The sequence below is a fragment of the Protopterus annectens genome, chromosome 2.part2 (assembly GCF_019279795.1).
Source record: "Protopterus annectens isolate FY-2018-M chromosome 2.part2, PAN1.0, whole genome shotgun sequence".
Taxonomy (NCBI): Eukaryota; Metazoa; Chordata; order Ceratodontiformes; family Protopteridae; genus Protopterus; species Protopterus annectens.
The window spans coordinates 835,017,084-835,032,972 of record NC_056730.1 but is presented as its reverse complement, the minus strand read 5'-3'; positions in this window follow the sequence as shown (position 1 = coordinate 835,032,972).

Sequence of the window (15,889 nt, the reverse complement as noted above, 5' to 3'; positions counted from 1 at the left end):
GGAGGTAGGGGATAAATAGGGGGAGGGGGAAATGAGGCAAAGGAAGGGTGGAACAAAAATGGAGCTAAGGAGAAGGAAGCTGAGAGAACAATCAGTCAGTTTTGTGGGAAAGAGCCCAGGGGACAGAAAGTTATCTCTGAGAGGAGGGAATTTGTGTTAAAAATCTAAACAGTGAAGCTTTGTCACTCCGTAAGTACTGTAATTACAGAAGATGACTTAGCTTTGGGATGTCCTTAACACTATCAGAGTTTGAGCAGGGTAGATGACATTTGTGTTTAGAGTTGGGACATGCTATACAGGTTAAGATGCATCTTTACAGTTAAACTAACTTTAAGCTAGGAAGACCGGGTAGGTATTCAGTTAGGGAGTATTGGTTTACTTTAAGTAGGAAATGCAGAGAATAAACACTGGATGCTGAAAATCCTCTGGAAAGCAGAATTATCACAGCATTTTCATGAATCATATAAACATAGCATTTCCGTAATTCACGGTAAGGGAATTAGAAGGGATAATAATGCCACCTAGTAGCCAAGAACAAGAAGTGGCATCAAGGTATAATCCAAGGAGAGATAAATAAATAAATATTGAGCAGGGAGTGAAGACAAAGCGAAGGGTAAGTAGCAGGCTGTTGGCTTTCCTGGGACAATGTATCACCAAAATAACTTTTCAAAGAGAAAGTAGCACCAAGTGAACTACATACATTCAGCAATCCTTGGAGGCGATGTATTGTGTTACAGGATGGTATTGTGCTCCAAAACTTGTTGTTAATTCAATGGCAGGGTGGTCCGTGAGGCAGGTAGCAGTACTAGGAGAGGATGACACGCACACAGACACAGATAGCAAGATTCAGCAATCCTTGGGGGAGGCGCTGTATTGTGTTACATGACGGTATTGTGCTCCAAAACTTGTTGTTACTTCAAGGGCAGGGTGGTCCGTGAGGCAGGTAGCAGTACTAGGAGAGGATAACATGCACACAGACACAGATAGCAAGAGTATTGAAAATATACAACATGCAGTAGGTGAAGGCACACGCCTGCGAGCGAAGCCAGTAGCTTGCGGGAGGACCGGTGAGGCAGGCTGGGAGAGGATTATTTAATTAAAATTAAAATGGTGTCAACAAGAGAGTCACTGATCTGAAAGAAGCTATTAGTATTCTACAGTAGTCAGTCAAACTAAATAGTATGCCACAGTAATGGATCCAACAAGCTGGAATGCTGAGGAAAGTGGTAATGTGCAGAAGGACCATATGGTTAAAGACTACTTTCCACTTTTTAAGAACCAGCTGCAGCTGAGGGTGAAGGCAGCACTGATAAAGGAGGTGAAAAGGCAGAAAAAAGAGATGAACTGACCTGCTCTGTGAGTTCAGGAAGGACTAACTAATGAAGACAGACCGGTGGACTTCAGTTTAGGAAATAACATTTAAAAGAGTAATAAGCTTGCCTCATAGCTAATATTGGTGAAGGAATCTCAGAACAAACATGAACAGTGGGCATAGGCAAGATTTAAATTGCTTATCTTGTTTGATCTGTATTAATGGATTGTTTTTTCCATTGTGTTATATGAAGTAGAAAGACAAGAGTATAATCATCCTAAGCCTAGTTTGAGTTATTTTGCCTTTTTTCCCTCAATGAAGGTTGCAGAGTATAATAATTATGGGAGCCAATGCAATCTGATCTGAAAAGATTACACATAAGGGAGACAATTAATTTTTCTGCTGGCTCTCTCTCTTTCTGTCTCCCATGAGGCAAGGGAAGGTAGAAAATATAAGGAGGACATGATGTAAGTAGGTGGAGCTGTTAAAAACAGCGATCGGTTTGTGTACCATTCAAGTAAAGTTAAAAGGGAGAAAAACAGTTTAGAGTAGAGGGGTCCAATACAAGAGAAGTTTATGTAAAAAGGGGTGGGAGGGCACATATAGCAAAATGAACTAAAGGGGAAGTGTGGTCAAAAATGCTGATAAGAACAAATTTGGGAAGATATATTATTGTGATACAGAAATTAAAACACTAAGACGGGGGTGAATGCAATTAAGAAGGAAGATTTCTGAATGGCAAGTAGTAGATTTGTGAAGGTAGTATGGTGTGAAGCATTTAAACTAGTGAACGTCAAGGGAACTCAAGTAAGCATGCAGATGAGGGATGGAACTGTACATTAAGGAGGGGCAAAATACTGGATAGTGGAAAGGCAAATGGCAAGGGGAGATGGATGATTTTAATGTGGTTAGCACACTGTCATAGTTATGACAGAAGAGTCAAGGATGCAGTGGGCCATATACAGTGGATTAACTGACCTGCTGGAAAAAGAAGAGTGTGGTGTAAATGTTTATATGGCTTGACATATCGTTCTAGGGGGAGTGAATCTGAGCATGGTCATCAAAAAGAATACCAGCAATAGGAAGGCAGGCTTTCATATAGAAGCCATACACCCCAAACGGGCAAGAGGACTAGTTTGGATTTAATGAGAAAAAATAAATTAGATGTAGTTTCCTAGAATGTTAATGGACTGGGTGCCAAGACTAAGAGAGAGGGGATACTGAGAATACTATGTAAGTAAGTAGCACAAATTGTTGTAATACAAGGGAGTCATTTGACAAAAGATGAGCATAAGGCATTAAAAGGAGGAGGACACTGGGTACCAGTTCATGCAGCATGGAGAAATAAGAGAAGAAAAGAGATAGTAATTCTAATGAAAACAGCATTACCATTTAAGATTGATGACAGAATGGAGCATAGGTAGATATGCAGGAATTAATGGGCGTTTGGAGGGACAGAAGGTCACTATAGTGTGTATATATTTGCCCCCCATATTCTCAAATAAGTACTATAAGATACTTCTTATTGGCGATTCTGAAGTTTAAAGCTGGCATAGGTATAATGATAGGGGATCGGTATCAGGTTACAGAGAAAAGGGATGTCCGTAGTGGGCCTAGGATGAGACGACTTAAAAAGGAAGGAAGATATTTGAAAGACTACTTAAGAGAAATAGAGTGGGAGGATATTTGGAAGGAGGAGGATAGAAAACATGAAGCAGAAGAGGGATATACATACTATATACACAGACATCATACATGGTGAAGGATAGATAGGGATTATATTACTAGGGAAGACAACAGTAGAATACTAAATGTTGATTGAAATATATATATATTTTTGACCATTCATTGCTATGGGTAGAAATAGACTTGAAGCAGGGCAGAGTGTTGGATAGACATTGGAAACTCCCACTATACTTACTAGGACAAGAAAAGGCTAGAGAAAAGCTTAGTCAGATAAAAAGAGAAGAGGTGGTGAAAGTAGAGACAGATCAGGCAGAAAGATGAGATATTATTAAGCCACAAATAAAGACAGTCATACAGGAAGAGCTGAAAAAACGAGACAAAGAAATGACTAAGAAAGAAAGAAAGAAAGAAAGAAGAGTTGTGGGGTGAGTTGAAAAAGATGCAGGTATGGAAAAGGAAGGGGAAGACAATGGAAGATGACAGAGGTAGAGAGAAAGAGATTAAACAACAATGGCAAAAGTGGGAAGATAGAGTATACGAGAGGAGAATAGCAGTTGAGAAAATAAATTATAGCTGTAACTCTATAGCAATGTAAATGCTGGTGTTGAGATGGAGACAAAAGGAGGAAGATGGTATTTTCAGAATAAGTAAAATATGTAATAACTATATATGTAGAAAAGCTGAGTGGCATTCTGGACAATTTAGAAGATATTACATACACGTATATGCAGAAGAAGTGAGATAATACAATGGAGAAAGGAATTTTAGGCAGGAATGGCTGAGGGGGATGGAGGGGTTAAGGGAGGAGGAGAAAGAAAACTTAGTGAGTAGGACAAGGAGATAGGAGATTAAGCAGGCATGGGATAGAATGGCAAGGGGAAAGTCCCCTGGCAGTGATGGGCTGCAGAGTGAATTGTGTGAACTTGCAAAAGATGAGATAGTAGAGGGATGGTATATCCTATTTAATGTAATATTAGAAGGGATGCAACAACTTAAATTGTGGAGGTGTGGCTATCATAGTTGTAATTCATAAGGAAGGAAGGGACCCATTATTACCATCTTCATACAGATCATTTTTAAGCTATGATTACAAATGCTTCATGCAGATCTTACTTGAAAGACTGAGTAGGTTGTTACTAAGAATAATCTGTGAGAAACAGACAGGGTTTGTGGAAGAGAGAAGAACAACAGATAGCTTAAGTGGGGCATTGCTGATAATGCAAGAAGTGCAAGAGCTGGGTCAACCAATGGCAATTGTTTCTTTGGATACTGAAAAAGCTTTTGGTTGGGTTAAGTTGGATTACTTATGGGAGGTTAAAAAGCTTCTTGGGTGTTTTCAACCAAATGGACAGAGTTATTAAAATGTTGTTGCCAAGAGTCCTTAGCTATAGTCAAAATAAGAGATAGAATATCTGAGGAGATACATATAGAAAGGGGGGTGGGACAAGAATGTCGTCTTTCCTCATTACTCTTTGCTTTATATTTGGAGCCATTATCCTAGCAGATTAGGCATTCAGGTATGCAGGGGATGTAGATGGGGAAGGATAGATTTACTAATATTGCTATATGCCAATGATATTCTCCTGACATTAACAGACCCAAGAGAAGATTTAAAGAAGCTATGGACACTGTTGGAGGAATTTGGCCAATGGTCATGGTATAAGATAAAAAGAGAAAAGATGCAGGCATTGGGTATAAAGGTAGACACTGAACACATGGAACAAGTAGGACTGGATGAGATCTGGAAGGAAGAAATAAGGTATCAGGGAATCAGGGAGAGGAAGACAGTACAGGGGACAGTTGAAGCTATATATCAGAAAGTCTGTCAGAAAGTTCACTTACAGATAAAATCTTGAAATACTGTCAAATTAGATTTAGATCAGAGATTACAAGCAGTTAAACTGAATATAATCCCAGTATTTATATATCTGGGACAGGTATTCTGGCTATCACCCTCAGCAGTAATATCTTAGAAGATGAAGCAATTACTAAATGACTTAATATGGAATGGTAAGCAACCTTGAGTAGCTTGGGAAATATTGATGAGGCAGACAGTGGAAGGAAGGGGGGATCCCAGATTTAGAAACAGAACTGCAAGCCTGTATGATGGGAAGCATACCAGGAAAAGTGGCTATTGTTTATGGAACCATCTGGAGGAGATGATTCAGGAGCGAGAAGGAAGGAATAGTTTTAAACGAGATATTGTGGGATTGTTATTAATATCAAAAGAGAAGGATATTAAATTGGCCTGTGTAAAAGAGACTCAAATAATGTTTAGGTTTAGGTGAGGAAGAGCTGAGTGTCAGAGGTGGCAAGATAGGATTATCCCAATGGGGAAAGATAGCAAGATATATTTAGTCATTCTATATACCATGGGCCATATATTATTTGGGATAGAGTAAAAAATGGGAAGAGATTAAAGAAGAATATCAACTGGAGGAAAACGTATAGTGGGAATACAGAGGAACAGTAAAAATCTGGAAGAATATACAAAGATGAGTGGGGGGACTGTATATTACCAGAAATAATTGAAGAAATAGATAAAAAAAGACAGGAAGGCAGGGAAGCTAGACAGGTTGATAGCCTTTGATGGATACAGGAAGGGGTAGGGGAAATGAAGGTTTAACAGAAGAGGAAGTGGGAAAGAGATGGGAGAGAAAATAAACAAGGATGAGTGGGGAATTTAAAAAAAGTTGCCTTAGGTAGTGTCAAAGTCCCCAAAATGTAAGATGTTTGCATGGAAATGTCTCCACAAATATTATTATACACAGCAAAGTTTGTTAAAAATGTTCCGAAATATAGATGAGACATGCTGGAGATGTGAGGTGGGAAGAGGGACTTGAACCCCTATCTTTAGGGAGTGTGGTAAATTAGAGACATTTAGGCAACAGGTAGAAGAGATGGTTAATAGGATATTTCAGGGAACTGAAGAGGTATCAGAAAAGTTGTTCCTGTTAGGATATTCGTCCATGATATCAGAGAACGATGAGGCTGGAAGTAGGCCTGTTGATGCTAGTCTTAAAAAAGCAATAATTAGGAAGTGGAAATGAAAGAAGCACCAGACAGGAAAGAGAGTATACAAATAATGGATCAGTTAGAAGAGATGGAAGGATAAGTGGGAGGGGAGAATTCTAGAGATAGGCAGCAGGGGTAATGGTGTAGATGGATTCAGTATTCAGGGTTGGAATGAATACAGACATACTTACAGATGCATAAAAGATTAAAGTATTAAAAAGCTCTTTGCTTGGGAATAGTGGTCTGAAGAGGGATAAGAACAAGAGAGATCAGATGTCAATTCATTTGTAGGGAGGGAGATAAGGGTTTATAAATATTTATTGATTTAAGAAATAGGGACAAAAGAAAATTTAGGAAATTTTAGTGGATGACAAATGGGTGTGAGCAAAGTTCATAGCAAAGAGAGGGTATAGAACAATAAAGTATAACAGAAAATAGGTATGTGTTTAAGGGGAGAGGCTACTAAGCAAGACAGCCATACCACATCTGGACCTAGAATCAAGGACACATTTGTTTGATAAGAGAAGTTGTAAATATAAATGAGAAGGTAGGGGAAGGGGATCCTTATCAGATGATCAAAGTTCCAAAACTTCAAAGTTCAATTCAGTTTTGAAACTTTGGACATTTTAAATGGAGACTGTGGTACAGTGCTCATCAGGAAATGTACCCTTTTCCTCACTGTAGTGTGATCTTGGAGTTAGTGTATTTAATTTGCAGGGGGTGTGGAAGTGCAGGGGGGCTTGTCCCACTGCAAAAAAATGTAAAAGAAAAGAAACTGTTTTGTTTTTATTTTTTTTTAATGTTCGAATTTCCAGAAATTCAATCATATGGTCCCGACTTTGTGATTTTTCAAATTTTTGGAATTTGATCATCTGATAGGGATCTAGGAAGGGTGTTTGATGCAGTACTAAAGCCTTGTAAAACCTGATTTCAGATCCTCCATATGCATAATAAAATGAATAAGGTGGGGAAGCATTTTTTTAGTTAAACGGACAGTTGTCAGGGTGGATACTGCTCCTACATCAAGTATGAGGTGTAGGGATATTATGTAATGCTGATGGAGAATGAACAAAGGTTATTTTTGTAATATAAATAAAATCCTGCTAGTGGTTTTTATCTCTTCCAGAGGCTCCCATACCTATATGTTAAGCTTCCTCTCCATACCCAATAACTTTAATGCTAACCTTAATGAGTGGACAGGGATCAGGCAGTGTGCCCTTTGCATTGCCTTTAAATCTCTCATGGATAGGAGGAACAGTTAGTAGATATTGCAGTGTCTAGACTGTAAATGGGTTGCTGTATATATTGGTTAATATCTAACCTTTGCATTTACCTCACCAGACACTTGCAACAATTGGAGAGACCACAGAGGCTTCTCACCAAGAAATTACAGAGTACACATAACAAGTCTTACACGGAAAGACTAAAAGCCCTGTCACTATATTCTGTCTACTACAAGTTGCTAATGGGTGACCTGTGCCTGGCTTACAGGGCAGTTTCTGACCCTGCTCTGATGGACATGCTATACATTCATAAATCAAACTGCACAAGAGTCACTTGCTCCAGGTCAGGCTGGAGAGATAGATACATCTTCCAGAGACTGACACTTCTCTGGAACCAACTTCCAATTCACGTGAAACAGAGCCCCTACCCAATCCTTTTCAAATGCAACCTATATCAATGGATAGGTGACTGGAAATTCACTCCTGGGGTGATGCCCATGTCTCTTCTGGACAGAGTAAGTCAGGATTAACTACCATAAATCATTACCTCTGTAAATTTCACCCACTGAACCACTGACAATTGGGGCAACTCAAGATAAATATGGCTAGGCTTGTAAAGGCTCTAGGGCAGTTAGCCTAGTAACCTTCTATGAACCTATAACCTATGAAAGGATAGTTAAAGCACAACTGATCAGTAAAGAAAGTATTCAGTCTCATTTTTTTTCAAAGAAGTGATAAGTTGTGTCCATGGCGTACTGTTTAAAGCAGACAAAATAATAGCTCCCAGGCAAGTGAGAAAACAAATGCCTGACAGTATATGTAAATCTCTTTTGGGAGTAGTAAAATGCATGAAACATCAAGGTATATAATGCTTTGCCTGTATAAGTGATGCATTGACACTTGTGTCGTTTACCATGCATGCCAAGACAACAATCCCAAAAGAATGATGCTACTAGATTTGTTCCAAATGAAATAAGTCATCTCTTAAATATCTGTGGATTCTTAATCTAACTTCTATGAAATAATGAAATGGAAATCTTCTTCTTTTTCTTTCAGCTGTTCCCATTAGGGGTCACCACAGCGGATCATCTGTTTCCATTTCTTCCTGTCCTCTGCATCTTGCTCTGTCACATCAACCACCTGCATGTCCTCTCTCACCACATCCATAAATCTTATCTTAGGCCTTCCTCTTTTCCTCTTTCCTGGTAGCTTCATCCTTAGCATCTTTTTCCCAATATACTCTACATCCCTCCTCATCACATGTCCAAACCAATGTAATCTCGCCTCTCTGGCTTTGTCTCCAAACCATCCAACTTGGGCTGACCCTCTAATATACTTATTCCTAATCCTGTCAATCCTTGTCATACCTAGTGCAAATCTGAAATAATGAAACATAAAATCTGAAATCTGAAATAATGAAATGGGAGTATACAAGAATAAGTGTGATTAGTGTATTAAAGTTGATATTCTTGAGGCAGGAACTACCTGATGTTGCAACCTGACAGTGGTCCACAGCATGTAAGTCAGGAATTCAGACAATTTATTCAAGAAAGAGAATTCAGGAATATAAAGTCCAGTCCAAATTATTCACAATCTAATGGACAAGTGAAGAGAACTTCACAAACAATGGAGAATCTCATGAAGAACAGATTTAGCAAACGCAAAGAGGTTGTCTTTATTTTAGTAATGTTGAAATACTTCACTTTAGGGACTCAGTCACTTCTTCACCTTATAGCTATTTCCCATTTGGGGCACCACAGTGTAACAATGGTCTGTAGAACAACTGGCAGTGGAGTTTTATAATGTCGAGTTGCCAGCCCCATGCCCAACCTTCCACAGAAGGCACACACGCACACACTCACACCTAGGGCCAATTTAGAGTGTCCAATCTACCTGCAGCATGTCTTTGGGATATGGTAGAAAACTGTAGCATCTGGAGGAAACCCAAGTGACCACAGAGAGGACATGCAGACTCTGCACTGAAGGCCCCCAGCTGAGAATCAAATTGGAGAACCTCTTGCTATGAGGTGGCAATGCTAACCTCTGCACCACTGCTGCTGCTCTCAGGGACTCAGTCACTGAGTATCTTCAATGCTAGTAGACCAAAGGTTGAAAAGTGGCTTGCTGACTTCAACTGTGCTATTGATGCCTGTAAATCAGCATAAGGTGAAGGATATGCTAAAAAGAAATAAGAAGAAACATAAATAGTACTTTGACAACAACTTTAGAAAACTATTAGGTATTCAGACTAAAGACAAAGAATTCAGAGGCCATAGTAAATCTGCAACCTCAAAATGAAATAATTTATCAAACAGTTAAATCACAAGTCCTTTGTACTTTATGGAAAGATGAAAAGCTGTAAAGAATATACAATATACATACATCCAAGACAAATGCAGCAGAGCAGAAGTTCTTAACAGATGAGCAGCTAGAAGTGTCAAAGGCAGTCCTTTTGTAAAAGAGCAGACAATGTGAAAAATGTGGTAGTTAAGAGTTGCAAAGAAAGAGATAAGAAATTAAGATATAGTGCAGCAGGAACTGTCCTAAAAGGAAAATTAGAAGACTAATGTAAACTGTATTATTTCTCCATACATGGTAGCTGTGAAGCCATAAGACAGTAGGTCACACAGACAGGTGGTGGAGACTGGTACATGCACAATATTTTGAACATGCAAAAAAATCATGGCTTGGGAACAGTGGACAAGCTGAACTTGTAAAGAGCAATGTCAGGTTACTTAGAACTTAGAGAGGGGTAGGTAACCAATTGCCATGATAACCAGCAGGATACAAACACAGTGAGAATCACTACAGAGAAGAGCAGAGCACAGGTGAGGCTACTGGGCACACATATAGGCATGAGGGTTATGGATACCTAGATTTTTCTGCATGCTTTATTGGCCACACACATCAATGGTGTGGATATGGTGTTTTGTTGCATACTGAATTGTGTTAACACTTATAGTTTATAGAAATGGCCCCAAGCATGAAGGAAGTCAAAGTCTCTTGGATAGACCTCTTTATTTTAGAGTATATTCCTTAAGTTACACTCTCTAGTCACGTGTGCTTTTCTATTTCAAGTCATAGGTATTTCCACAGCAGCAACTCTATCTTGGCATTTGTCAAATTCAGCTCCTGCTATATGACAGTCAGTATATCTGCCAAATATTCATTGGTGTGATCTAGTTCTACCATGAGGCAGCAGTGCCAAGTCATCATTTGGTTAGCTGTTCAGGGCATGTGCACCACAGATAGGTTACTAACATTCCAGAAAACCTAGGAGTTATGCCATTGATAGACATTTCACCTTGGTTGTTCAAGACAATACTGTTTGGGGTGGCCATATACATAATGATAGTCTACAAAGTTCAGTAGTTCATGCACATTGTTGGGCATCAAAACAGGATTGTTGTTGAATGCAGGTACCATACTCTCCACATCAGACATATTGCCATTTGCATCTGGGTAGAGAATATGGCACCAGTACCATACTGTGGGCCCAAAGCAATGCCTTTGCAGCTGGTGCCGTATTATTACTCCATAATAAAAAAGATGTCCTTTCACTGTCACCTTTGAGACAGCCTTTCTCTAATCACATTTGGTTGTCTTTTTGAAATCTAAAAGTTTAAACTGGAGTTCCATGGTGAGCCTACACTACTGCGCAATATCGTTCAGTATTGTCCACATGATGAAATACACTGCCTGAATGCACTGGGCTTCAGGCAGCATACTAATTGTACCAGCCTGCAAAATGACATCATTCCAATTGTACTATCATGTACTGTGTACAGTTGCAAACAAATATCCATATAGGTGGGGAAGGCTCTCTCAGTGACCAGAATCATTGAGCTGTGCAAATAAACCATGTTCTTTTACTAGTAAGCAAAATGATTGTAGGCAGTTTTGCCCTTATTTGTGTGCCATGAAAGTATGAACAAGTATAGTGCAGTGGATAGTTCTAGACTATGATGTCATTATAGCTGGTAGCTGTGGCTCATATTCCTCCTAATATTGTCTACATTTGCCTTGTCTTAATTACCCACTAACAATCTATTTTGAACTGGCATGTCACCACTCAGAGATAAATCTCACATTATTCTTCTGGTTTTACAATGCAAACACATGGTAACAATCAGAATAGCAAAAATAATGCACAACATCTGCAATGTATACTGTATTATGTAAACACTGATCCAACTGAGGGATATTTCCTTGTGAAGAAATTAACATGCCATGATGTAATATTTAAATTCTGGTACTGAGCAATGACCTGCTATTTGTCCCTCATTGTGTTCAAGTGCACTATGGTCTGATGACCGTGCTGATGATAGATGTTCTTAAAACGTTTAAGAATACTCATCTATTGTAATGGCATATAAAGCTGTATGTCAGTTGCAATAAGTGGTACTGGCAAAGTGTCAGAAGTATAAGTAACATTAAATCTGTGTGTGTGTGTGTGTGTGTGTGTGTGTGTGTGTGTGTGTGTGTGTGTGTGTGTGTGTGTGTGTGTGTGTATCTCTCTCTCTTTCTCATCTCAGGTAATATTGGAATAGAAAGTACAGTTGTGTAAATAAAACTTAATATAACAGTAGATTTTCCAATAGATCAGTGTTGCACTAGCCTAAGCTATATGGGTACTACCCCCGTGACCATCCAGCTTCAAATGCTAAGGACATCATCCATGCTCTCCAACTGTCAGAAGCTCATGCAGAGCTCCATAAAAGGGCATTTGGAGTGCAAAAAGCTTTGAACATTTTTTTGCCCTGGATAGAGTCTCTAAAGAACAGTAGTAGTAAACAAACCAAACAGTAACTTTGCTCTATGCTATATCTTGCTATGAAATATTCAACAGGATGTATTTTGTTTCCATTAAGAAATTGATGCCAAAATATTAGGTTACTATTCTTGAGAGTTGTCATTGTGTTCGAATTAAAATATACTTAGAATCCATTAGTGAAAGTAATGGGGAATAATAGGATTAGTAATTCCTTAACTAAGTAATTTGAATTCATAAACCTTTTAAAGATTGAAAGGACTTGGTTAATAAAAGGGATAAAAGTAAACTTGTGTCTTTCATTCAGAACAAAATCTTTTAGAGCTCAGTAAAATATATTGATACCCAGTTACATATAAGAATCTGATAAGTTTGCTGTTGTCTATTAATATTTTCTCATGTAAAGATTTTCAACAAGAGACATATGAAGAATCTAACCACAATAATATTATTTTAATAATTACAGCATTAGTATATAGTTCACTGTTTGGAAATCCAATGCCAACTTCCTCCCAGCTTTTGACATGCTAATCTAAAGAGATCCTTGTTTTTTTAGGGTCCAATAAGAATTTAAGTAAGGTAGAATTTATTTTTCTTATAATTTTTTAGGAGGGGATTAATAACTGATTATAGTATAAGATTTTTGGTAAAACTGTCATTTTAATCAGTGTGAGTCCATCTTTCATTGCAAAGAATATATTATTCTAAGTGTCTGTTAACTTTATAATTTAATTCGTTAAATTTTTAACAGTGATACCTAAATATTTAATTTGATAATTTTCCCAGTTACATTTTTTTTGTGATTTTAGAAAATTGGTTATTTTTTGTTTCTAAGCAATGTTTTAGTTTTGTTATGATTAAATTTCAAACCTGAAACCTTTTCAAAGTAATCCAAGGCTTTGAGTACATGATCCAACGAGTGTTCTATGTCACCACATGTCACCAGTATGTCAACAGCAAAAAGCTGGGTTTTTGAGGAAAAGTCTTCATTTATTTTGAAGCCTTTGCATATAGTTAGTTAGTAGCTCTATAGTTAGAGCAAATAATAAAGAGGAAGGGGCATGTTTTTTTTCATACCTTTTACTATAATAAAGGGTCTAGATAGAAAGGAACCTATCCTGATGAAAGATACTGAATTCCTATAAAGTGTTTTAATTAGTGTTGTGAAACTAGAAGAAAAGTTATATTCATTGAATCTAAATCCTTATCACTATCTAGACTTTTATTATTGATAATTCTTTTTTATTTTTATTTGCTATATCATTTGATGAAAAAACTCTTATAATATTGTAAACAAACAAGTGGAAGCACTCAAAATCCACAAATAACCACAAAAGAAATGCTGTGATTACTGAGACTGCAGGTATGAACTGGATAAAAACTTCGCTTTATTCCACACGTAAATAAACAGCACATGAACGCCTTCAATACAAACTATGCGTTTTCGTCCACACAAGTCAGACTTCATCAGATAAATTGATTAATTGTCTTAATTATATTTATACAACTGTTTAACATAGCAAACCAATGAATTCTCTTAATTTCATTTTGAATACACAAATCATTTTCTAAATGGGCTCATGAATATTAATCACTCCAAATATATTCTATTCTTATTTCAACAAAATTCAACTAAGTAAAATAATTTAAAATTATTATTTAAAACCTTATTATTAATTAAATATTACCTAAATAATTTAAAAACATCCATCCTAAACATTAATAAAATATGAAATATGAGAACCAATCTTTTAAAACATAAAGTGCTTACAAATGCAATGTTAAAATGATTTCTTTCTTCACTAATACAAAATGTGGGGAAACAGCTCCCTCTATTGTCTTAAAAAATATTACACCAATATTTTTTCTCTACATTTTTGTAGCCCTTATCTTTAATAGTGGCAGTATGGAAAGATAGTCATTTAGCCCTGGAAATTACCCGCTTCTAGGGTTACTTGCCACCATAATTCTTTACTTTCAATTCTTTTCTCCCATGGGCCACCTCTAATATCATTCTTTATCTGCTCTAAAACTAGAAAGAAGAATCTATAACCTACACATACCTTAGAATGTTTAAATAATGCATTTGTTTCTTTACCTTTAGATATATCATAGATATGTTCATATATTCTTCTTTTTAGTGTTCTCTCCGTTTTCCCCACATAAAAAGCTTTACATTGTCCACATAAGGCAAGGTATACTAACCCCTTCGTGTCACAGTTATAATATCCTTTGCTTCTTATCCACCTCTTCCTACTTTCCAAAAATATATCCCCCTTATTCATAATAAATTCACACTGATTACATTTTCCACATTGGAAGGTACCTAATTTCCTTACACCATTCCTACAGGAATTGGGATTATCCATATTCTTATTTTCTAATATATTCCTTATACTTCTTGAATTCTTATATACTACCTTTGGTATTGTTTTAGGTACATTTTCCAAGTCAGTGAGTGAGGTAAATTTTTCCCACTCTTTTTGAAAAATCCCTCTTATATTATTATTAGTTACATTAAATTCCAAAACTAAAGCTTGTTGAAATTCCCCTTTATTTTCCATCTCCTTATACTCATTATGGTTATATATTGTATCAAGAGTATTAACAGCCCCTTTTATAAGTCTGAATTTATTATCTCTTCCCTTTTCAACCTCAGTTCTAATAACTTTAACAAATTCCCTAGGGTATCCCCTATCTATGAACATATTTTCTAGAAAATTACATTCTTCGATAAAGTCACTATCTAAACTAGTCATTCTGCTACCTCGAACATATTGTCCCTTCACTATATTCTTTTTACAATGTGCTGGATGTGCACTATTATAGTGAAGGAAAGAATTGCAGAAAGTTTGTTTTCTATGTATTCTAGTCTCCAATTTATTATTATCAGACTTGTAAATTTCTAAATCCAAATATTGTAAGGTCTTATAAGAGGTATTATAAGTAAATTTTAAAAAATTAGTACTATTATTTATGTATTCTATAAATTCTTCAAATTCTTTGTTACTTCCTGTCCAAAATATGACTATATCGTCTAAAAATCTGCGATATAGTTTCCAACAGGAGCTAAACTTTGAATGTAAAATAAATCTTTCTTCCCACTTTGACAATATTATGTTTGCAAATGTAGGAGCACAGGCAGCTCCCATGGCCACCCCCTGAATTTGTTGAAAAAATTCACCATTAAATACTAAAAAATTGTTCTGCAGGACCAAATCCATGAGGCCTGTGCTCGCTACCTTTTCCCTATGAGATAGATCTTTATCTTGAAAAACTACCTCTTCAAACATTTTCATACCTACCACATATGGTATACAAGAAAAAAGATCAATAATATCGATGGTGACAAATAATAAATTATCAGAATATAGTTCTGGTGAGATTACTCTTAATAAATCCCAGGAATCCTTTAAAATAATTTTATTGTTAACCCAGATATGTTTAACCTTAGTATCCACAAATTTAGCCAAGGGCAATGTTTTAGAGCCATCCGCAGATAATATAGGCCTAAGTGGGGGGTCTTCAGAATTTTTATGAATTTTTGGAATTCCAAAAATAATAGGAATTTTAGGTTTTTCTACATTCAAATAGGCATACATTTTTTTATCAATAACACCTTCGTATAACATATCTTGCAATGCTATTTCAATTTTATTGTATGCCAAATACACTTCATTTTTGGAAACGCAATTGTATTTATTTTCATCCCTTAGTATTTGATTCATTTTTCCTTCATAATGTATTGTGTCCATAATCACAATCCCCCCACCTTTATCTGGTTTCATAACACGTATTCTGGGATTGATAGTCAATTCATCCAGAACTATTTTCTCATCTTCACTAAGATTAGACTTATATTTAACTCTCTTATCAATATGT